The sequence below is a fragment of the Anser cygnoides genome, chromosome 33 (genome assembly GCF_040182565.1).
Source record: "Anser cygnoides isolate HZ-2024a breed goose chromosome 33, Taihu_goose_T2T_genome, whole genome shotgun sequence".
Taxonomy (NCBI): Eukaryota; Metazoa; Chordata; class Aves; order Anseriformes; family Anatidae; genus Anser; species Anser cygnoides.
Window position 1 is genome coordinate 840696 of NC_089905.1, and position 23807 is coordinate 864502.

At 53.3% G+C, this 23807-nt stretch overlaps 1 long non-coding RNA gene across 1 annotated transcript; it reads right to left on the bottom strand.

Annotated features, from left to right (window-relative positions):
* Window positions 1-17031: 17031 nt before the first annotated feature.
* Window positions 17032-21405, bottom strand: LOC136788105 (uncharacterized). The gene is made up of 2 exons (XR_010827102.1): window positions 20861-21405; window positions 17032-20721 (listed from the first exon to the last, which is right to left on the bottom strand). It is a non-coding gene; the product is annotated as an uncharacterized lncRNA (long non-coding RNA).
* Window positions 21406-23807: the final 2402 nt, after the last annotated feature.

Sequence of the window (23807 nt, forward strand, 5' to 3'; positions counted from 1 at the left end):
CTGCTCAGACCAGGCAGCATCGAGGCTCTGCACCGTCATTTCAGCCAGGGCCTTGCGTGGCTGTGACTCAGTTGGCAGCGGAGCCGCGGCGGTGCCGGGCAAAGCTGGAGGGATGAGGGTGACCGCAGCTCTGCCGGCTCGGGGAGCGGTGCCAGGGTGGGATGGGTTTGCAGGAGCCCTCCGGAGAGCGCTGCGATTTGTCCTGCGGTGATAAAGTGAGGCGCCTTTGCTTCGTGCCCAGCATGGGTGGAGGGTAACGCCTGGCTTTGTGCAGCTCCTCTTGGCCCGACATCTCGCCGCTCTCTGCAGTGCTCGCAGTGCGGCAGCAAGAAGGGGGAACACGGCACAAGGCTGCCCCAGGGCAGGGGGTACCGGCCTCTACCCCCTCGTCTCCGGGGATAAGCAGGGACCCAGGGCTCCAGCTAGGGGCTGGGACAGAACCTGCTCCATTCCCCCCTACATCTCAGACTTCCAACGTAGCTCTGAGCGGCGTTTCTTACCGGTGTTTCTTACCAGTGGGATCTCATTTTGGGGCAAGAAAGGCTGGGATGAGCTCACCCTCCTCCTCCATCCTCCTGTTGAGCAATGCCTCAAGTACCGCTTTGCCTTTGCACAGCTGCACAGGGAACAGCTCAGGGCAGAGCCTTGTCCTGGCTCCAGGCTCCTGCCCACACCGTCCCGGTTAGATTTCCTGGAATCAGCTCTGGAATCTCAGAATTAGCTCTGGATTCGAGTCCCAGCTTGGTCTGGGGACAAGCCTTGGGTTCCCCCTGACCTTGTGCCCTGCGCTGTCTCCATCCAGCCCTGCCTGAACTCGCCCGTGGCAGGAGGGATGACGCTGGAGCCTCCAGGGACAGAAGGGGAGAGGTGGGGACAGCGGTGTAGAGGCAGCAGCGCACAGGACGGGGCTGCAGAGGCACCCAGGGGTGCCAGCCCCGCTGCCGCCCAGCGCCGGCCGCCTCGGACGGGAGACAGAGCAGGTTTGCATGACGAGCGCTATCAAATCATCCCAGCCTAAAATTAGCCCTTAATGCAGGAAGGGGAAGGGCCTCGCAACGTGGAGCTGAATCGATAACAGCGCTTCTCCGTCTCCCCGTACCTCCCTGCGGCTGTCCCCAGCAGCAGAAGCGACACACCGTGCCCGTGCTCCCCTTTGCCTAAGCGATGTCGGTATTTGGCCGGTGATGTTGAAGCTGAAATCAATACTTATCAGGATTTATGGTCTGTCATATGCCAGAGGAAAGAATGCCATTCCTCTGTCCAGAGACAGACGGAATGACTCGATGGAGAAGGAGAGCGGAGAAAATGTACTGCTGGGCACTGCTGGCACAGAGCAGCAGCGAGCGGAGCGATGAAGCTCTTAGTGGTGTCTGATGGCCCAGGATATATCTCTGTCCTTCAGCAAAATGCCCAGTCTTGGGTGTTTTTTTTTTTTTTTCCTCAGGAGAGGAAGGGGCAGGCGAAAGACCACCACATCTCCAAGCACGCGTACAGCAGCAGCACCCAATATTCGTAATCGGCAGACACGCAGGGTAAACACTTCTTAACCCAGGGCCCAGCTCCCTTTTGAAGGATGCACCCATGGGAGGCTCCAGAAGGGAGGCTGAGGAAGAGGAGGCCAGCCTGTGCTTGACACTAAAACCTCTCGAAACCCCTTGGCCAGGTTTGCCTTCAGCAGCAGGGTCTTGCTGTGGCTCCTGGGCCCCTGCCTTGCAGAAGGAGCTCCAGGCACTGCCGGAATAATCTGTCTCCCTCTTTCACTCTCAGCTGGCCTGGTGTTGCTCGGCGCGTTCGTGAATCCTCATCAAAGATTTATGACCCTCTTTAGAAGTGCTCTCCTTAAGCAACTCCTATTAACACAAGAGGCAAAGCCCTTCAAGGAGCGACTGCTTTCTCCTATAACCAGGAGAGGAAATATTGCTGGAACCTGCGGAGGAAAGGGTTTTATGAGCAGTCCGGTGGCTGTCTGAGACTACCACTAGCTTCGCCCTCTGCCAGCATCAGGTCTTCAGGGCACGGGAGTCACGCCAAAGCCTTGCACCACAGGAGGCAGCTGAAAGTAATCTTAAATGGTGCTTAATAAATAGAGGGTGCTGGTGGGGAGGAGCCCCTGGTCCAAAATCAGTGACTCAGCCCCAGCTGAGTCCCTCTTCGGTGGGGTTATCAGGGCCAGGAGGTGCAAATCCCCCCCCAGGACTGAGCCTGGAGCTAGCCAAGGAACCAGCGGCTGGAGGAGCGCCAGGCCTGCTCCACGGTGCCCTCGCCTGCCCCGCGGCCATCAGCAGCTGCCCCGAGGTTTGCTGTTTGGGATGAAAGGCGACATGTGCCGAAGGGGGTTCTCACCTCAGTCCTGCTTGGTTTCCTCCCTGCAGCAGGTTTGTGGGACTGGAGCCCGGCCAGGATGCCCTGCAGGCGGACACGAGGCTCCCTGCCTCCCTTCTGGAGGCAGGATAGGCTGGGTCCAGGTCAGTGCTGGGGGGCTGCGAGCTGCTTGGGGGCCCTCTGCTGTGCCTGGGAACGTGCCGTGTCCGTCCCCATCTGCATGTGCCCTGCGCAAGCACCTCTGATTTAGTCCCTTCCAATTAATTCCTGTACCAGGCGTGTGTAAGTGCGCGGTCTGTGCTATTTAAATGGTGGGAAGACGGAAAGTCTCTTTGAATATTTACATTAGAGACGATGAAATTTAATCAGCAATATTAACAAGTGAGGAACCCTGCTGAGATTGCCAGCGAATAAAAAGGTTTTGACAGAGAGAACGAATAACCTGACAGTAGCTGCGAGAGAACCTGGAGTAAAATTGCTTCAAAGGCAGTTAGTCCAAAGGGATGTGGCAGAGAGCTTTCCTTTTACAGCTCCCTTCAACTAAAGAGCCCTGGGACTAGCGGTGGCTGTTTTCACCATCCTGCCTCCCCTGCAGGAAGCGCGCGTGTGTGGAGGCGTGCACTGGGTGTGCGCTGAGTGCTGGGGGTGTGGAGAACCCATCCCCGGGATGCCGCTGGGTCTTGCTGGGTGTCGTGCTTGGGCCCCAGCACCACGAGCGTTGGGACGTTCAGGGCTGCGCCGTGTGGCACCGCTGCTTGCTGCTGTGTCTGCCCATCTCTGCACGCTCTGTGTGCTTCGGGCGTGCACGGGGGGTTGGTACGTGCAGTTTTCCACAAGCCACGTAGAAGATGGAGAATGTGCATGGCTCGAGTGTTGTGCAGCTGGGCGTTATGTGTAGGATTTTTTCGCTGTGAGTTTAGTAGTCGCTGTCATAAAGGCTGGCCAAATTCTGGGGGAAAGGAGAGCGGGGAGCAGCAGAGGATGGGGGAATGCTGCTGAACACCCCCTGCAGCTGGTGGCGTGGAGATGGGTGTGCTGCCTGTGGGCCCTCGGCTGCTGTTGGTTTTGAGATGGAGAACCGTGGGGGTGTGTTGCCTTCTGCCATGTGTTTGCCACGGTGAACGAGTAGATGAATCTGTGGTCACATACGTGAGTGACAGGGGGACGTGGCAAACATCAGCGGGCTGGGGGTGTCCGTCACAGCCATGGTTTCAACCCAGCACATGTGTGAGCTGTGCCCCAAGGCCGATGCGGAGCTACCTTTCCTAGGTGCTTTCCAAGGCTGTCTGCAGGAAGCCCTCAAGGCTACAAGCCAGCTGATGAAGGCTGGCATGCTGGAGATGCAGACATCTCCCAGCTCATCCCGGAGCTGCCTCCTGGATGGAAGATCCCCCTGCATGTAATTACTAGGACAGGCCCCAGATAGCTTCTGACATTTCCATTTAGTCAGGGGATTGCGTCCTGTGCAGTGGTGCATCCTTGGTCCTGAGACCAAGCAGAAATCTTCATCTCAGGTCAGTTTTCTGGCAGGATGCAACCCAAGCCCAGGTGTCCCCTGGACACAGCGACAGGTATGTTGAAGAATTGCCCCCCTTCAGTGATGCTCAGCCCGTTCTCAACATCTCCATAAAATGTTTCTGCCTCAGAAGAACAGCACGTTTGCCAGAATTTTCACAACATTAACACCACGATGATTGTTTTTACTCTTGTGCAGGATACGCACTTGCTCTGTGTCAGGAGCTGGATCTCAGAGTACCTGAGCAGCCACAGCATAACCCAGGAATATGGAATTGGCTTCTTCTCCAAGAAGTGAACCATAAGCTTCACCTTTACCCTGGAGAGGCTCATTAACAAATATGTAAAAGAACAAAAATTGGGCAGAATGCTTGTCTGCATCATAGACTTTTAAATAGCCTTTAACTCAATCTACTACTCAGAGCTGAACATTAAATGGCTACAAATGGAACTGGTGGGAAAACACGACCTCATTAAATCCATGCACCATCCATCTCGGGCTGGATGAAAACAAACCGCATGCAGATAGGACTTCAAGAAAAAAAAAAAAAAAAAAGAAGGAATAACAGAGAGATGCAGTCTCAGCCCAGCAAAGGTCATCATCTCCGGTACATCAATTACTCCCCATCCCTACTGGAGCAGCCTGTCTCAACCACATGGGATTCTTGGGTCAGCCTGGAAAAAACAAAAATGATGATATTTTAGAAAGAGCCCCAAACCAACCAAAACAGTAAATTTTTTATTACAGAGGCAGAGAGATTAAACATATCCTAAATTATACATACATGGGGCTCATTACAAACACATCAGGGAGCTTTGGGCTGGCTATAAAAACATTAGAAGGGAAAGCTTTGCAAGTTTGTATGCAGTAAAGAAACCACTGGATAGATAAAAATCCCAGTAAAACTGTTGCTAAAACTACTCAGAGGTAGAAGTCTGCTTCTCGTATTCGGGACTGAGGGCTAACGTCCAGCTTTAGCAGCAGACAGACTGACTGAAGGAAAACCCCAGAGAAATGTTGCATGCCCCGGCCCCTGAGAAGTCCCCCTCTGGGCTCAGAGATGAAAAACACGGGAAGAAAAAGCACGGGAGTTCAAGTCCTCCATCCCTCCTCCTGTCAAATTCAGCCAGCAAAGCAAAGAGCCCTGCATAAAAAGATGGAAGATCTCTGATACGCTAAATGCAGATAAACAGGGTGCTGGCAGAAGCAGACTCGCAGTGCCGTGACACCGAGCTGTCTCAGCTAGCTGCCTGGATCGGGCCAGCAGGCACTGAGTCACCGCGACTCGCAGAGCTGAAGCAGATCACCAAGTACACGATTAGATCAGATTTAACATGAAGATGCATCTTTCTTACACTCTTTTTCTGTAATCTGGTGCAATTGCATGTCTGGACGCTCCTGTAGCAAGAGGTGAATTCCTCCAGGCAGCCATTACTTGTTGCATCCCAAGCAGTGCACGTAATTCGTGCCTGGATATAACCGAGGAGGGGGAATACAGGTGAGACAGTCAGACCCTAGGAAGGGCTGAAGGTATTGAAAGCCTGATAAAGGCATCAGTAAGCAAATCCTGAATAGCAGAGAGCTGTTTTCAGCAGCCGTAGAGGGGAGGTCTGCAGAAAGAAATAATTACCAGCTCTGGGCCAGGAGGATGGAGGTGGGAGAGCTTCATGGCACGGAGCAGCCTCCTGCCGAGCCAGCGAGGATGCTGCAGAGGTTCACCCGTGAACCTTTGCTGGGCGAAGGTCATAAGTGCTTCGACACTGGCTTGTGTGGTTGGCTGCTTTTATTTTGGCAGTGCCGTGCCAGTAACTAAGCCAAATAAAGTGCATCTCTGTGCTCTCGTGTTACCGTTACAGGAAGAAGTTTCTTCATGACTCATTCCCATTTTATTCCTCTGACTGCTCGCAAAAAAAAAATACAGCAAATACGTGCAGAGAGGTGAAGGCTCTTGCATTTTGCATTGGAGGCGGGATTCATCTTGCTAAGTGTAGACAACTTAAATGTAGCTGCCTTAAATTTCCTTCAGAATCCAGGGAGCTCTGCAGAGACGTTCAGTTTGCGGGTGAGGAAACCTATAATCACCCGCCCAGCTGAGGATGTCGCCGTGTGCGCCGGGTGTCTGAACACCCTCACGCAGTCAATGGAGACGTTGTCGATGCGGCTGCTGGAAAGTGATTCAGCCCAGCAAGCGTGTGCTTTAGCCTGACCTGGTTTCCACCCACTGGTCAAGATTCAGGGCCGAGAGTTTCATTACTCGAGGCATTTTTTAGCCATTTGAAATAATCCAGGTGCCCAAGACATCCTTCCTGGAGACCTTCTGGACAAGCTGCCTTCTCGTGCATCCTCGGCACACACGGTGCTCCCTCTTTGGCCCTGCCTCAGCCGTGCAGATCCCTAAGTGGAAGGCTTTGATCTGCAGCAGATCCCCACCCCTTGTTGGTATTGCAAAAAGCTCTTAGGATGGATTTGTTCGTGGTAATGGTGACGCCTGGGGCTCAGCTGCTCACGCTGAGGCTTTTGGTGCTGAGATGCTCTGGCTTCCAGTGATTGCAGTGCAGTGCATCTCCTGCAGTACATCAGCACTTCGAGCAAAAGCCCAACTGGGCTTTTAATATCCTCGGGGGATATTTATGCCTGGCCCCAGCACTGTGTGTCCTGCCAAAATCTCGACCAGCAGAGCAATAACCACAGCAGCTCCTGCCTCATTGACTTCAATCTGGTTCTGTGGGGTCCACCAGAAACTGCGTTTGGAGCGTGTAGACTTCTGGTTCTGCAATAGCATCTGCGGTCAGTGTGTCCAAAATGAGGAGGGAAAAAAAAAAAAAAGAAAGAAAAACTACTTCAAAATTCATGCTCCAAGCTGGTGGAGCGTGCTGTACTCTGGGATGCCCGAGCTTGAAATGCTGTGAATGATAAGGGCTGGTTCCTCTTGGTCAATGAGCGCTGCCACAACGCTGCTTTCCCATCCAGAAAGCTTTTTTTTTTCTTTTTTTCTTTTCTCTCTTCTCAGTGATTTCACTTGCCACTTGCCAGAGGCAGGATTAGTGCAAGCTGCATGTTGCCCTCATCCACAGGACCGGTAACTCTCCTCTTAAACCCCAGCGCTAATGAAGCACTAATTCCTCCTCACACGACTCACTTTTTGGATGCTGCTTCTTTTCTCTTTTCCGAAGCTGCTTTCTAAAGGGCTTGGCGGAGTGCAGAAATTTCCCCGAACCTGCCGTCTGACCCCATTCAGCTCGCACACAGGAGCGGACGCGGGGCTGACGTGAGCGGGCATTGCCCGGGGGGTGCGCGCTGGTTGCCATGCCCTCGGCGCGGTGCCTGGCCCCTGGTTTCATCGCGTTAGCAATCCGGGTCAGTTGTAAAGCGAATGCTGATTCTGCTGCCCTATAAAACGTCTGAGCATCTGCATGGGCATGTGCCTGGGAGCGATCCTGCCGCACAGCGCGTCCCGTGCTCTGTGCCTTTTTTTCTCTGATGTGTTAAACGTCGTCTCGCGGAGCCTCTGGCTGCAGACAGCACTCAGCTGCTCCCCTCCCTGCTTTCCGTCAGGCCCCGCGAGAGCACCGAGAACAGACGCCAAGGTGCAGACTGTTAGCAGGGGGTCACGCACGGAGAGCCGAGGCTTTTGACTCTTTAGGACTCTTTCTTTTTGCTGAGGCCAAGTGCTTTACGACAGGCGGTAGTGTGATGCACTGACACGTACGTGGGCATGGGCACGGACGCCCCGCCGCGAGCTCCTGCTCTCATGGTACAGCAGCAGGAGGGCTCAGAGGTGTTTGTGCTGGCCTCTGTAGGCTCCGTCTCTCACTGCGAACCTTCTTCCTGCACAGGCTTCTTCCTAGCCCAACTTGTCACTAATACATCATAAATTAAGCCCGGGGCTTTAGAAGACATTTTCCATGGGGAGCATCTCTGTCCCTGGGAGCCTAGCCTGGCTGGCAAAACCAGGCTGTTTAGCCCCAAAAATGTATCGGGAGCTGCTCGGGATCTCTTTGACTTTGTTGCCTTTGGAAGCCTCTGCTGAGCGTGACAGCCTGACACCTGACAGCTCTGTGAAGCGAGCATCTGTCTGGAGGAATTAAGAGAGATTACTTTTTTATTATTATTTATTTCTACCAGGAATAGCAGGAATACGAGCGCTGGCACAGCCTCGCTCACACATGGAAACAGTTAACCTGGCAATCCCGGCAGAGGCAAGCCAGGCATTGTAATAGGTATTCCTGTTCTGCATTTAAAAAGCAGCAGGAAGATGTTTCTCGATAGCGGAGATAATGGAATACTTTCTCCTCCTCGATACGGAAGGAAGATGTGAAGTGGTGATTGCTGAAGATGAACTCCTCCAAGGCCCCAGCCGGGACAGCTTAAACCCAGCGCCAGTGAGAGCCTCGGCTGGGGACTTCTCCCAACAATTAACGCTGAATGGCTTTAAAGACGTGTCCCAGTCCATCTGCATTCCCGCACACCTCCAGTCCTCGCCTGCCTCGCGCTCGTCAGCCGTTAGCAGTCTCTCTGGTGTATAGATGTGATTACATTTCTGTAACTAATTTGGCAGTGTGTGTTCAAACTCTCAGCCGGCTGCAGCGCCGGGAGCGCGCGGTCACGTAGCAGCAGATGGCACCGATTCGCGGTGACACGGGGACCCCCGCTCCGGTTTCAGCCCCAGGCAGCCTGAGCAGTTTTCCTTCTGGATGGTGGCACGGGGCCAGTTGTCCAGACGAGCAGAGGGTGCGAGGTTCACATCCCTGCTGACGCCAGCCCTCGCCCCGTTCCACACTGCTGCCGGGGAGAGATGCTGAGTCCCACCGGGGGATGCAGCAGGAAAAGGGCAGAAAAAGCCCCCGTGAGACGCGTGAGGATGCAGAGGGATCCTTGTGACTCTGTCCGGGCTCTTTTTACTGGATCTGTTCCTCAGTGGCCTCTGCCTAGCGCTGCCCAAACAATGCAGTAGAGTTGGGTCCTCGCAGAAATATCGGCTGCCCACGGGTGTTTCTTTGGTGTGGGCAGCAGCACGCGGGATGAGCTGGTGGAACCCCCTCTGGAGTCCCCATTTCAGCAGCCCTGTTTGCTGCTGGTCTCCAAACTGGGGGTCACCCCCTGGGCAGGGTCTCCAAAATGGGGGTCATGCCACGTGCAAGGGGCGTTGTGGTGCTGGAGTGCAGCCCAGCAGGTGTGAAGCATTTTTAATTGGAAACGAGTCTGGCGGGAGCCCCACAGGCTGCACCACGCACGGGGCAAGCTCAACTGGTCCATGAGGATGGGGAAGGAGCTCGGTGTGGGATTGGGATTGAAACTCTGCCTGGTAGAGATGATGCCCCGAGTTTATTCTCACTTGCAGCTCTAGCTGTGTTGCTGGTATACCTGTGTCTGGCCATGCACCTTGCTGGTCCTCGTCTTCTGGCTTCTTGGGCCAACCTGGACTGGTCTGGTGGTCCCTGGGCTGCTGCTGACCCTGGAAACCTGCTCCAGGTCTGCTCTGATCCGGAATCCTGGCCCATGAGGACAAGTCCTGCAGTCCTCTGCTATGTGTGGGTGCAGCCTCTGCAGGCAGAACTCGGGGGCAAATCCTCTGTGGGTGGGCACGAGGTGTGTGGGTGGGCACGCAAGCAGCGCGTGCGGGGAGACGGGGGCGCAGAGCCCGCGCGCTTCCCTCCTGCAGCAGGTTTTCCTGGCCGAGCTCCGCATGAATGTCCCTTAGCAACCGAAGCGGTGCCTGAAGCGTGCTCGCGTTCCCGTTTCTCCTCCAGGAGAGGTTTAATTTGGGGAGAGCAGCTCCAGGAACCAGGTGGCCATGAAAAGCCCCGGTGCACGTGGGTGAGGCGTGTAGGGCTGGGCACAACCCAGGGGACCTAAAGCACATGGGGGACCTTGCGGCACAGCAGCTGTGTTGGGGCCAATGAACATTTGTGCTCCGAACACCTTGCTCTGGCAGAGCGTCCCATGCCAGCAGCCTCCCAGCAACTTGTCTGTTAGGATCATTCCTCTACAGGCAACGCTCGGTCGTCCATCAGACACGGCTTTTTTCAAGCCCCCGTGGTTTTGGTGCCTGGGGCAGGAGCCTGTTTGCCTAAACGATGTGAATCCTCTGTGTTATGGATGATCTTTGAACTTTCTATGCCTGGGTGCTTAGTAAAATAACATAATACCCAAAAAAAGAGTCTGCCTAGCTATCTGAGACCATTGAAACCCTGTGATTAGAAAAACACTGAATCCCCCAGCCCAAAAGTACTTTAGAAAATATAAACGGCTTTAGCATTATCATCTCAACCTCTGAGAATACAGTCGGCGCAGCGCAGAAATGAACAATTGCCACGATTCCTCGTGAAGAAATCCCAGGGCTGCTGTACCATTGTCACCTCTGCGATGCCGCGCGCCGTTAACATCCCCCCGGCAGCGCGAGCAGCGCCGACGCCTCGCCTTCTGCTGCAGCCGAGGGGAAACAACCCGCAGAAGTCCCCCGGGCTGGCTCCCGGCCCCTCACGCTTTCAAAGCAGTGCCGAGGTCGTCCTGGGGTTCTCTGAAATTCCCAGGAGAGATTTTTCAGCTGCTCCAGGGAGGAAAAGGCTTTGGACCAGGCTCGTCTGGTGCACCTGCAGGGAAGCGCGAGTGCCTCCGGGCGCTGTGCTCCCGGTTTGTTCGCCTGAGCCTGGCGTTTCCCCAGCGCTGCTTGTTCGGGTGAGTGCAGCTGTACCCAAAGGAAGCAGTCTTTGGAAAACCTGGGAAGCGCCAGCAGCTAATTGTTTGTCCTTTACCGATAGGCATTCTTAGACTGATTCCAAAATTATCCAATTCACTAATTGATGGATGTGCCACGCTTTGCTGAGTGTACAGCAGAGAGCGTGGGGGGGCTCGAGAGCCCCCTTTGGCCACTTCCTCACCATTTATTTATCCCGGGGGGCTCCCCACCCACTGAAACCCGTGGGGGTTCCTTGGTGCTTGGCTGGAGCTGCCCAAAGTTGTTTGCGTTTTCCACCAAGGGGCTGTTTGGGATGAAATGCACATCTCTGGACGGGGGTTTCTTTCTCTGGTTTTAGTTTTAGGGGTTGAGGAAATACAGCAAAGAGCTCTCAGTCTCCTCCCCAGGCCATGAGACTGTTGCGTTTTATATACAGTGTTTTTCTGAATCAAAGTGTACACTCATCAGAAAATGGACCTTGCTGTTTGATGTATGTTGAAAAGTGCCACGTACGTTTGTTGTGCTGTATAAATAAAATATAATAATGCTGAGACTCAAGGACTCCCATGGAGTCATTCAGAAGAGAGGCAGAGGGCCAGTGAATGAATTTGGACAAGATTCAGAAAAGAGAGATTTTATTATTATCATTTTTTAAAAAACAGAAAAATGCAAGAAAGAGAGGATTACCTGCCACAGAAACAGGTCCTGAGCTGCCAAAAGACTGGACTAAGCACTACCACCAGATCTTGTGGCTGATGAATGGGAAGATGTATGCTGTGGACGGGATTTTTCTGCTTAAAAATCTGTCTGCATGGGTGGCCCAGGGCTGCTCTTGGAGCTGAAGGTGTGGGTTTTGTTCCGGGGGCCAAGGCTCCCACTCTCCTCCTGCTGGGACCTGCTTTCCGCTGTGGTTTTTAAGGTTCTGGGAGCCCAGCTCAGCTTGCGAGCTGGCTTCTGTGCTGCTTGTTAACATCTTCATTAATAGCCTGGTGATGGGCCGGAGTGCTCCCCCTGCAAGTCTGCACAGGGTGGAAAACTGAGTGGTTGGGGGAGCAACCCCAGGCACTGCTGTGTGCAGGCTCAGTAGGATTTTCCCTGTGTTTAAATACCTGATGGGAAGGAAAATGAGACAGGCTCTTCTCTGTGGTACCCAGTGAGAGGCAATGGGCAAAGCCCCAAATCCAGGCAATTCACATTTAAACGTAAGAACAAAAGAAATAACATGCAGCTGACTGAACACTGTGAAGTGCTGCAGGTTGTGGAGGTTTCGGTGCTACCGTAGGGACTGGAGCAGAAATATCCCAGGTCGGAGATACCAAGAGGGAGGACGGGAGGCCATGAGCAGATGGCAGCTCTGACCCGTGCGTGGGGAGCACACGAAGGCCGGAGGTGAGGAGCTGTGTGCAGCGAGCCAGGAGGTGGCCAGCAGCAGCACATTTTTGGAATAAAGCTCCCAGTGACCGTGCTACAGCAAAGCAAACTGTTGAAGTCGAGCTATTAAAAGCCCGGCTTTCAAGAGAGCACGGCACTTTTTTGGGCGCTTGGTGGCCAACAGCAGTGCTCACTGCTGGGGATTTGCATCTTCGGCACCAGGCTTTTGTGTGCGGGCCCTGGCTGCCTTCTCACTTCACACGAGCCCGTTTTTTCCTCCTCAGGCGCAGTAACAGTGAATCTATGCCGACGGGGCATGTTAATGCAAAACTTCCCTGTCTGTTTGCACCTTTTCCTGGAGAGAATCCAAGGCTGCTGCAAACACAAAGGGATTCATCACTCTCCAGCTGTCTGCAGACAGCAAACCAAGAGCAATGTTTGACAGTGAGGAATAATTACCTTGCCAGCTTTGCTTTATCCACATTTCAAATTCAGAAGGGAGATAAAGCCACGGTACCGGTGGCTCAGGCAAGGAGCCCATCAAGAAGAGCATCTAGCACAGCTGGAAGCTCCCTCATCCCCGCAGAGACGCGCGGTGGAGCCCGGCTGGCGGGATGAGAGGTGCTGCAGGTGCCATCTCACCAGCGTGTCCTCTGCCTGAGTTCATTCTTCCCCAGTCCGTTCCTCTCCGGTGACTGGTTTTGCTTACAAACGACCCCGTGATGCTTGGGATGCCCACCCAAGGCCTGGCATCCGGAATCCTGCCCAGCCTGAGCAATGGCATCCCAACGTGAAGTCGGTGCCAATTTATTTCGCTTATCCTTCCCCCCTCTTTAATTAAGCTAGCTGGAACAAGAAGGGCTCCCTGACCCTTATGGGGTTAAATGAGCCAGTCTCCACGGCAACCTGCTTCTGAGCAGGGCTGACATCTCTCCTCCAAACCCTCCAATTCCTCTCCTCTGATCCCCCTTTCCAGGCACACTCTGGGGCCAGGCTGCGTCGCTGTCCCGGGGCCCCCCACACCGCAGGAGCCTCCGGAGGGAGGCAGATTTTGGGGGGCTGGGGGAGGCCGGGGGGCTGTCTCCTGCTCAGCTGCATGGTGGGATCCATTCGGCTCACTTCTGGGCTAGAGCAGAACCCACAGAGCGTATTGCAGAACCAGCCCAGCTCTTTCCAGGTGTCACGGCAGACCAGGAGGATTCGCCTCTGGACGCCTTGGAGTTCAGATCTGAAAGAGCTCACCCAGAGGAAACAAGGGCAGAAATGGTAAAGTGCCACCAGAATCACAGGCACACAAAGTGCCTGGAGATGCTGAGACAGGAGAGGACAGAGGACGTTATACCTGATTGAAGTATAATTAGATTAGAACCTCATGTTTGTGCAAGAAGTCCCCTTATGCCTCCCTTGGTTGATATCCACTAGCGAAGCCTTTTCTTGCACAAAGAAAGAAGTTCTTGGGCTTTCTCCCTCCGTGATGTAAAGTCCAGGGCAGATTTTTCTTCTGTTGGCCGCTCAGTCCAAATGCTGGTGGCTAGTGAGGTTTCCAAGTACTGAGACAGGAGCTCCTTCTTTTATGTTTCCAAAATAAAACAAACAAAAAGCTAAAAAATGTCATATTAGAGGAACAGCTTCCAGGCACCATTGCATCCGTAGGGTTTAGCATAAATATGAAAGAAGGTAATGAAAGGGAAAGGTTGGGAAGTTACTTGACTGTGTGCTCTATTTATGTACCTAGCAAAGAATATGAATGGAGGAATATTTAATATAACAGGCAGAGATGTACTAAGACTCAAGGATGAAAGATTTTAAGCAATTTCAGGCTCAAAATATGATTCAAACATTTAACAAGGAGGAGAATCTATCAGGAGAACATATCCTAAAGGAAGCAATAGATTTGCTATCTTTTTACATCTTTAAATTACATTTGGGAGCAGAGCTCATTTAAGATTCATTTAAGCTATTTTAGATGCCTCCTTTCGGCTGACATGACCTGCACCCATTACCTCCACTGGCTGTAAAGGGAGCTTTGGGTGCCTGGGTGAAATGCAGGTGGCTGTATTTTAAGCATCTATAAACAGTCAATTGACTCCGTCCCTGGGGTCTCTCTCTAAAATAGCTGCTTCAGATGAACCATGATAAACGCCTGATTTAGGAGTGACTTGGGAAGCTTTTCTAAGTCTGGATTATGTAGGCAACCCCAGAACAGGGATGAAAATTGTTTGGCTCTAAAATTACAAATGTAGGGGCGAAATGAAGTGTTCACGCCCAGCCGCAGCTTCAGCCCTGTCATAAGCACAGGCACAGACATCTGAACGCTTTCTCCGGGTTGCATTCTGCTTCCCAGGTGAGCCAATCTGCGATGAAATGTGTCAATAGGCTTGAGCAGGTACATCTTGCTTTTCCTATTAAAGAGAATGCCAGAGAGGGCTTTTGCAAACTGGCTACATGTAAAGTGTTTGATGAGCTCTGCTTTCACAATATATTGTGGGAAAATACACGGCAATGCAGAAAACCATTAAGCACACGCAGAAGGGACGGGCGTGTTTGCTCTTACCTTGCTCTGAGCAGCGATTTGGTGCAACTATCCTCCTTTCCAAGCAGCTTGGGGCTGTGCCAGGGCCCCAAGGGCACCAAGCAGCTCTACTGGCCACGATCGACCTTATCTAGGGGTTCCCTAAACCTGCCCCAGTGCCTGTTTTGGGGCTTGGCCTGGGACAGGTCCATCGGCTCCAACCTGCCTGGCAGTCTTGGCTCTGGGTGGATCCCCGCATCTGCACCCTGGCATCCCCTACGTAGCAGAAGCTTTTAAAAAAAAAACTAGTCTGGCAATGGAATATGTCCAGCAAAAATCTAAATTGCTAAAGACTTCATTCGAAAGAGTGCAAGTCCTGAAAGAACAGAACAACATTGCAAGTTGATAAAGGGATAAATGGGCTTTTAAGCTGGGGTTTTGCTGAAAAGTTGTGTATGATGGGGTACATAAAAAGCACGACAGCAGGCTGTGAGGACATTTAAAGTCATTGTTGTGGGGTCAGCAAGGTCAGGAAGGCAATCTCTACATTAGCTCATACCATATTTCGTGTATAAATTGTGGCGTGGTGTCTCTGTTCCAGGACACGGTGGCCTTATGTCATTATTTTCCCAGAATAAAGAAGGGAGACTCACTTCCCCATCTAAGCCAGTAGCCATAAGGCTGCTCCGGTTTTATGTAGCCAGGATGGATGAAGCCATTGTGCAAGGTTTAGGGCAGGAAAGGGCCACAATAAATCCGGTCTCATCTGCACCACGTGGGAGAACTCCACAAAGGGTGCACGCTCCGGGGCTGATCGCCGATGGCAGCACTTGCTGTACCATGGCAGTCCTTCGACATCCTCCTCGTGTTCTCTTTTCTTGCTGAAATTGCTGTCTTGCATGATAAAAGCGTTAGTGGGATTTGATGAACTTCCGTAAGGCGCTTGCCTGGGCATCACCTGATTGAAGAACTGGAGCACCAGCAGCGCTACTGGAAGCCCGGTGAATTGTCAGGTCTCAGTGTAATTATAAGTGAGGAATCGTCGTGAGATGAATCTGTTTCTAGTGGAGCATCTCAGGGATATCTCTGGCTCTGAGCTCTCATGCTCCAGCCTTCCTCTCACTGCAGCTCTCCCAGATGTGGTTGCAGCAAAAAAAAAAAAAAAGCCTTGTGCCTTTTCCCCGCGTCCCACCTTTGTGCCTAAGCACAGGCATGGCCTGGCTCCTGTTCCAACACTCGCATCTTCCACTTGTTGGGGGTCTTTGGTGGTGACCATCCCCATAATGCTGGAGGAGTGCTAGGGAAAGGTAAGGGACCCCCCCTTTACTCAGCTTTCCCCTACTTCTGTGCAGGAAAAGGTTGGGATGTGTCCAGTGGGGTGAGAATTCGGGGGGAGGTCTCGGGGGCAGGAGTGTGTCAGGATGTGGGGTGGCAGCCCCTTGTTTGCAGAAGGGGAGCATGGTCAGAAGTGGGGGCTGGAGAGGTGGCAAAAGGAGAGGGGAAAAAGCACGAGGAGCAGGGAGACTGCAGAAGAAACCAGTGTAAAAATGGGTGAATGTGCCCTCCCAGGAAAGACCGCGCTCACAGGCTTTCATGGGAGGTTTCAGACCTGGAAAACCCCTTTCCTTATGCTCTTGCTGTTGAAGTTACACAGATGAGAACGGGGCTGTTTGCTGGGAATGCATCGCTGCTAAAACATGCCCCAGCCTCCTGGCATCGCCCTTCCCCAGCCCACCCGAGGGGTTCCCATCCTCTGCTGCTGCCCGGGGCCAGCTGCAGTGCTTGGGCAGGTAACCTCTGCCCCGGCTCGTGATCCAGGTGGGAGTTTGAAGGGGACGGGCTGAAGGAGCACAGGGCGTGAAAAGAGGTGAAAACGAGCAGAAAAGAATTGAAGAAATATCAGGAGAGGAAAGTGCTGATGATGGAATCAAGCAAGAAATTGAGATTTGGACGCTGCAGCTGCAGAGAGGATGCTGTCGATACAGCTCTGACCCAACTACTGCAGTCAGAAAACAGCTCGAGAAAAGAAGATGGAGAAGAGCATAGGGGCCAGCAAAGGTCAGCGTTTCTCAGTTTGGTATTTGCATGTGTTACTTCTGGCTGGAAGTAACGGCTGTGCAAACACGAGATTCCCTTTGTGCAAACTGTCGAGACGGATTGAGCAAAGGCTTCATCTTTCTCTCCTCCTCCCCGCACCCCACAGGAGACGGGTCGCACAGAAAGTGGCCCTGCCTCGCCGTCTCCTCCACCTTCCAGACCCTGTGGTTTCACACCATTTCATTATTCTCATGCGCTGGAGCTTTGTGCTGGCCTCCCATGGGGGCACGGCGATGGCAGCACGCTCCTGGGGTCCTGTATGTGTCCCTCCAGTTTCCCCAGCCCAGGTGGCCATGCAATGTCGGTGCAGAGCTGGTGGCCTTCAAAAGGCACCTGCGAAGTCTCTGCCTGCTGCAGGGTTTGAAAACAGGGAAATTGCTGTTTGGCTGTGGGAGAGGGGCCACCTTGCCTCTCCTTTTCCAGGCACGGTCCAGCAGGGGAAACACTTCCCCCTGTTGTCCACAGCTGGGGAAGCTGCCCCAGGAAATCCCCCCTTGAGACATCCCTCCATTTTCATATTGCTCAGGTACTCCCTCGTATTATTTCAATTTATTATTGCAGAATAGGATAATGAGAAGCCCCTGGTCACTCTCTCTGAATATCTTGCTGGTGTCTTGCAGCTGAGCTTTTTCTCACCTTCCTGAGGCAGACCCCATATTTCTTATATTTCTGTTAATCTTCGCGGAGCAGCTGCAGTTCGTGTCACGGCTCTTAACAGAGGAGCAGAGCCGATGCCACTGCACTTACCCCTGGCAGGTTAACCTTGTTACAAACATCCAGAAGACCTCGTAAAAATGGTGTTGCCTTCGGCTGGATCTTGTTCCTTTAGTTTGCTTATGAGGACGCCATGTGGGGCAGTGACAGAGCCCTCGCTAAAGCGGTGATTTATCACAGCGGTGTCTCCCTCTCTATCTATTTCTTGTCAGAGGAGAAATTAGAGCTGGAGTTTTGGCCCACGTGTCCGCAGGGCACACGATGCTGTTGGAGTTATACACAAGTCAGAAACTGCTCTAAAAGACATTTCTCTCCAAGCACAGGGCCTGTTCCCCGGTGTTTATCAGCCTGCCTGCTCTCCGGTAAGCACAGAGCTCCCCGCACGCTGAGCTTCTGTCCCATCCCGACGCGAGAGGGTGCTTTCCCTGGGGTCACTGAGATTTTTCTCCTTCCCTTGGGCCTCTTCTAAGGCAAGCTACGTTGCAGGTTGTGGTGCAGGACCAGGAGGCACGCTGTCCTCTTAGCAGGATGCCCAGTCCCACAGGTGCTTGGTGTCAAGAGGGGCTGGAGGCAGACACCCGAAATGAGGTCCTTTGAATATGCGAAGTACAATGCATCGTTAGTCGTGTTGTTACCTATTGTTAGTTCTCTCAAAAGCCATTACCAAGGCTTCAACCTGAGGCTTAAACAGCTCCTAATTACGCTAAAGCTCTGGCTGATGATTGAGTTAGGCTTATCTTTGCAGAGACAACTTGCAGGTGTTGTGTACACAGCTCAGGGTGCTGGAGCGTGCAGGAGGAGCGGCTTTGTCTCTCCACTTCCAGTCATGCAGGGAAGAGGCATCTCCATCTGTGCAAGTGCCCTGCACATCTGTGACGGCCGAGAGACGTGGGGGGCGATGAGCCCCACTGTCCCGAGGTGAGGTGAGAAGCAGTAGGGGGGTCCTGTGCGTGCCAGATGTGCACGTCTGTGTACTGGGTCTGGGTGGGATGGTGTTCACTTTTCCTACAGGGCCGTGCTCTGCACTTGTAGCTCGAACAGCATTGGTACTACTCTGAAATCCAAGGTGAAGCCCTGGATAAAGGTACCTGGTCATGGCACGCCTGTCTTGGTAGAAACCACGTGCGTGTGGCAGGGGTTGTTTGGAGAAGGGGCTCACTGGGTCCTGGGGAGGGTGGATGAGGCACCTGCACCCCTGTGGCTGCAGCCTTGGTCTGCACACATCTCACCACCCCTCTGCACCTCTTCCAGTCGCCTCGTTCCCGAGGCAGGCATTGCCTCAGTGGTGGTTTCTGCTCCTGAATGCTCATCTGTCTCTCTGGTATTAGTATGAGTAGTGTTATTATTGCTGTTGCACCCGGAGCCCTGAAGTGCCTAACGCTCTCCATAGGGTGCACAAAGCCCACCTCACCTTTACGGCTGTGCTTCCACGCAGCCGTGCTGGCTCACGTTGAGCCTTTCATCCACCAGAACCCCCAAGTCGAATCCTGACCTGCTCCTCGTCATCCCCCACCCTACCCCTCTCACATCCCCTCTCCAACCCTCCAACCCCCCCGGTGCCCCCTCCTTGGCCAGCTGTGCCAACAGTGCTACACGCAGCGTAGCACGTGGCACGTCCTGGCCAGACCCATCCCACCTGGCATGAGGTTTGTGTGCTGGCAGGGGAGGACCCAAGCTTTCCACGTTTGAATTCTTATTGCTCCAGGTAGAGAGGCAGACCCTTACTTGCTCAGCATGGCCCTATCCCCGGGCAGATGGACGGCTCCCCTAAGCTGCCACGCCGGTGCTGGAAGCTCGATGCCCGGAGCTCGAGTGCCTGCCAGAGCCGCCCGCGGTGCAGCAGCACAGCAGAGGGCTGAAAGGGACAAGTGCAACCGCGAGATCTGGTGAGGACCCAAGAAACAGAGAAAGGCAAAGGACTTGGACCCGTCTGCTAACATGAAGTCATCTTATCACCTGATTGCAAAGCCAGAGAGCTGGGAGAGCATTTGAATGGCTGCTGCTGCTGCCGCAGTGATAAATTAGATCACTTTGAGAGCACTTTAGAGCTGGACGGAAAATTCAGTGGCTCTTCTGCCAATTTTATCCTGTAAGTGGAATTAGTGCTTGCTTTAGCTGCACTCTCCAGCCACGAGCAAGTGTCCCCCATGCACCGCCTACGGAGGATTTTGCTCCTGGGACCTGAGTACATCTGAACCAGCAGAAAGTGGGCAGAGGAGACCTCCGAGGGGAGCAGGATGGGAGCAGGAGCCTGCCTGGGTCTCCATGCCTCAGACGACTTGTAGGTGGGTCTGCAAAGCAAGGTTTGAGCCCACCTGTGAGGACGTGGCTTGCGTGGTGAGACTGGGAAAAGAGGGTGCAGGAGGGGGCACAGAGCCCCTCGGATAAGTGTGGCCAGAGGCTGGGTGTGCGAGTCTGACCATTGCTGACCTGGGGATGAGCTCTCCATTGCAAGATGGAAGAACAGAAGTCCCCAGATGGACTACGAAATGCACGGGAAATTGTTTTAAGAAGTAACCTGACCTGCAAAGCCTGCTGCCCATGTTGCCAGCACGTCGGTGTGGACACCCGATGGTCAGGTCAAGGAATTGGCTGAGCTCAATGTTTGCAGGGGTGAATAAAATTTCTGGAGTTGTGCAATACCCTTGGAAATAGTCACGTGTTTGATGGCTATTGAAACTAGACATCAGCTCTCAGTCTGTTCAGATCAACCCTTTTTCTCCTTCAAAATGCTTCACAAAGCCGGACTGGCCCAAGGGCAATGGTCCTTTTGGGTGGAGGCTGGAGGAAGAGCTGAGTGGGTGAACAAAGGGCGGAGAACAGCGGTGGCCCCTTTTGGGGGCAGACTTTTCCTATCTAGGACCTGGGGAAGCTTTCGGGAAGGGTGACTCCCGCTTGCCCCCAGGATTGCAAGCTCCATGAGCAGGATGGCAAGGGACAAGGACACAGTGGTAGGACATCTTCAGGCAGCTGCAGCCCATGGAAGTGAAGTGGGTTTGGGGCACGCCGCTGGTTTGACTGTGATTCTGGTGTCTCGAGGTCGGTGGCATTTAGCCAGGACATTTCCCAGACACAGCAGGGGCAGGATCTGGTCCCCTCTGTCAGAGGGCAGGGTGTGCAGTCCCCTGCGTTAGCCCATGAAGCCACCCCCCTATGGATGCTAACACAACGTGAAGGCTGATCCAGGGCTTTGCTAAAATCCTCTGCTTAATTTATAGCCTAAATATATTCATCAGCTCATCTGGTTTTGCTCTGAAACATTTTTCACATTTGATATTTGAAGAATCCCGTGTATGAGGCACCTGCTTAACTTCAGGCAGTGTAAGAAGCACCAATACATTTGATAATTAAATGTTTGCTGCCACCTAATTGTCCCTTATTACACATATTCTTTGAGCCGAAAGCCTGTCTACTGGCAGTCTCCCCGGAGTGCTGAGCTTCAAAGAGCGCTGCAGAAGAGTTTCCTTTCTTAAAGCACAGTATATATTTAAAATGGAGCCATCTCCAAATCTGTCAGGAAACAGATAAAGAAATTGAGAGAATAGCAGACCCAGCGGGCTAATTATAAGCAGTCAAATATAGAAAAAAGCAGATTGCAGCAAGCTGATAAAATGACAACAGCAATAACAGCGAAAGAGCCAGCACTTACCTACGAACACCAGAGCACTCAGCTGAGCATGGTCTCAGCTCTAATCACAATTTCCATCTGCAGATCTGAAAACCCGGCCTCTTTCTGCTGGCAGGACGACGCGGTTCTGTATCCAGAGATCAGCTGCAGGCATCAGCTTGACTTCAGCCTAAAACCAGAGGAGAGCTGGCCTCACGAAGGCGTTTCCAACCACCTCCATGCCCCAGGCTGGCTTTTCCCTGGATTTGAAAGTCCTGCTCCGGGCTCTGCTCTGTTCCGAGCACTGTTCCCAGTAGGGCTGGATGCAAGCCGCCCGCCTTTGCTGCCACTCGGCTCCACGTATCGCCCGCTTGCAGAGATCCCAGGAGGGCTGCGGAGGGCTGGAGGAGCTCTGCGTGCTGGCAGCGCTACAGCCACCGGCTGGGCTCGTGCTTCTCCATCAGACGTAGTGAGCAAACTGTTGCATTTACACAGGCTATCAGCAAGGGAAGCACTGTTTTCTCAGCTATAAATACAAATATATTCAAGGCAGTCAAGATTCTTTTTAAGCAGGAGCAGCTGATGTGTGCAAGCAGCTCTATTTTCAGCTGCACCAACTTGGGAAATTTTTTTAGCACTTTTAGCTGAACTTTGGTGTTGTCATATTTCCTCCTTAGTTTTTATCCTGGCCTGAGAAAATGAAGTTTATGCACAAATGTGGGGTGTGACTGGGGAAACTCCATGGGGGGGGGAATGAGCCCTGGTTATGGGATCAGTGGGACAACTGTGGGGCTGTTCCCAAGACTCCACAGGAAGGATAAGAGCAGTCAGCAATCCTGCAACACGTTGCTCCAGGGAATGGGACACGTTTGCTTGAGTTTCAGCGTCTAAGCCTTGGAGGTCAGTGTTTGAGCAGGGCTGGGGGATGGAGAGCAAGGGGCACCTCCTGAAGGGGAGCCAGCTCTGGCCAGGACAGCTGTCCACAGCTCTGTGGCTCATTCCTGCTTCTTGCCACTGGCTCCAAAGGGCCCACGAAGTGATGAGCTCATTGGAGACACCTACTTTGCAGCCGGCTAAATTTGGGCGGATGACTCTCACCAGTAGGCTTGACAACCTGGTGATGAGGGCTCCGCAGAGCTTCTGCATTCCTACAGGAGGGGGGGGGGGGGGGGGGGCAAGAGGCTTCGAGGCTCTGAAATTGGCTCTGTGCAGACTGGGAACCACGACAGACCTGAGGGTGGGCCCAAGGATGCGGTGGGACCAGCACATCTGAGTGAGGAAGTTAAACGTGCTTGGGGCCAGTCTGGAGTAGGGAGGCTGAACTGAAACCATGGGGGTTGTATCCACACCATTAAAACTCACTTCAGAGTAGGATGCCCGCAGTCAGAGCCTCTTGGGAACGGTCCCTCACCCTGCCTGGAAATCACCGGGGAGAGATCATTGGCGTGCTGTGCCATGTCACGGGCAAAAAGATGCTGGAAAGTGCTGAAATAACGTAGTACTGAGGATGAGAGAGTCACTGTGCCCAGGAACATCTGATACTGCTTAATTTCCCAGAGGAGATGGAAGCACAAGGCTGCACTTAAGGTAGGGGACTGGTGTTTGCCTGGCTGGGAGCTGGGAAGTTGGGCAGCGGGGGGACGTGGGGCTCCTCAGGCAGTCACGGGTATGGGGTCAGGGGGCAGTGAGAGCAAGGGACAAGTTTTTGTGGCAACGAAGCTGGCAGGTCTGTGGTCTTCTGGAGTCAGGAGCCAGAGCTGTGGCTGTGGGGGCCGGCAGACATAGAGCAGGACGTGGCGGGGTGTGAAGTCGTGAGATTTGGGAGTCCTGGGCTCTGTCATTGCGAGAAGGGGGACCTGTGAAGCCAGGATTGCTCTGTGGGATTAGTCCAGTTAGGATTAGTCTTTCTAATACGTAATAAGAAACGATGTGATGGCAACACCTGCCCCCTATCGACAGCTATGTAGTGTCTAAGCTGAAATGACAGATCGAAGATGGCAGATAAAAAGATAGAGGTATCCTTAAAGGAAGACGCTTACAAGGCAGCCGTGGAGGATTGAGCTCTGGACTGGGAGCACCTAGGTTTCAGGAATACAGGTGCCTCTCCCAAAAAGCAGGCATTTCCCACGGTTTCCAGTCCCACGTCCCTGTGCAGGACATGCCACGGCTCCTCCAAGAGCATAACCACGGGCACAGCCCAAGTGCTCATGTTTGGGCAAGTGAATCCTGCACGGAGCAAATAGACAGCAGAGGCAGGAGGCTGACGGAGGTGGCAAATAAAACAAGAGGGAATTGGGGCTGTTTAATCTGGAGAAGGGGAGGCTGAGGGGAGACCTCGCTGTTCTCTGCCACTCACTACCTGCAGCGAGGAGGCGTCCATCTCTTTTGTCAGAACGCTAGGAAACGGCCTCAGGTCATGCCAGGGGAGGTTTAGCTTGGGTATCAGGAAGAATTTCACCACGGAGATGATGGTTAAGCATTGCAACGCGCTGCGCAGGGAGGTGGCAGAGTCCCCAGCCCTGGAGGGATTTCAGGGACATGTGGAGGTGGCACCGAGGGACGTGGTTTGGTGGTGGGACTCAGTAGGTCTCTCGGTGATCTGGAAGGTCTTTTCCCACCTAGATGATTCTGTGATTGTATAAAACAGAGGGTGGCACGCAGCTGGTGTGCACCCCTCTGGTGCCTGACTTGGTGGCATACGTGTGCAAGGCCACCGGAGACACCTCAGGGGTACCAAGGGCATTCCCAGAGGACTGGCAGATGTGATGCAAAGTTTGTGCAGGAGGACTGAAGGTTTTCCGGAGCGGCATTTTTCTAGACCCTGCCCTTCTGACCCAGCCGAGTCCCTCCAGGCTGAAGTGTGCGAGCTGAAGGAGGGCAGGAGGAAGCGTGCATCTGCCTCAGCCTTAGCAATAGCTGCACCCTTTGCTGAGTGTGCCAACCCTGCCCATCGCGGGGGTTTCAGTGAGACCCCAACGTGTAACTGCAG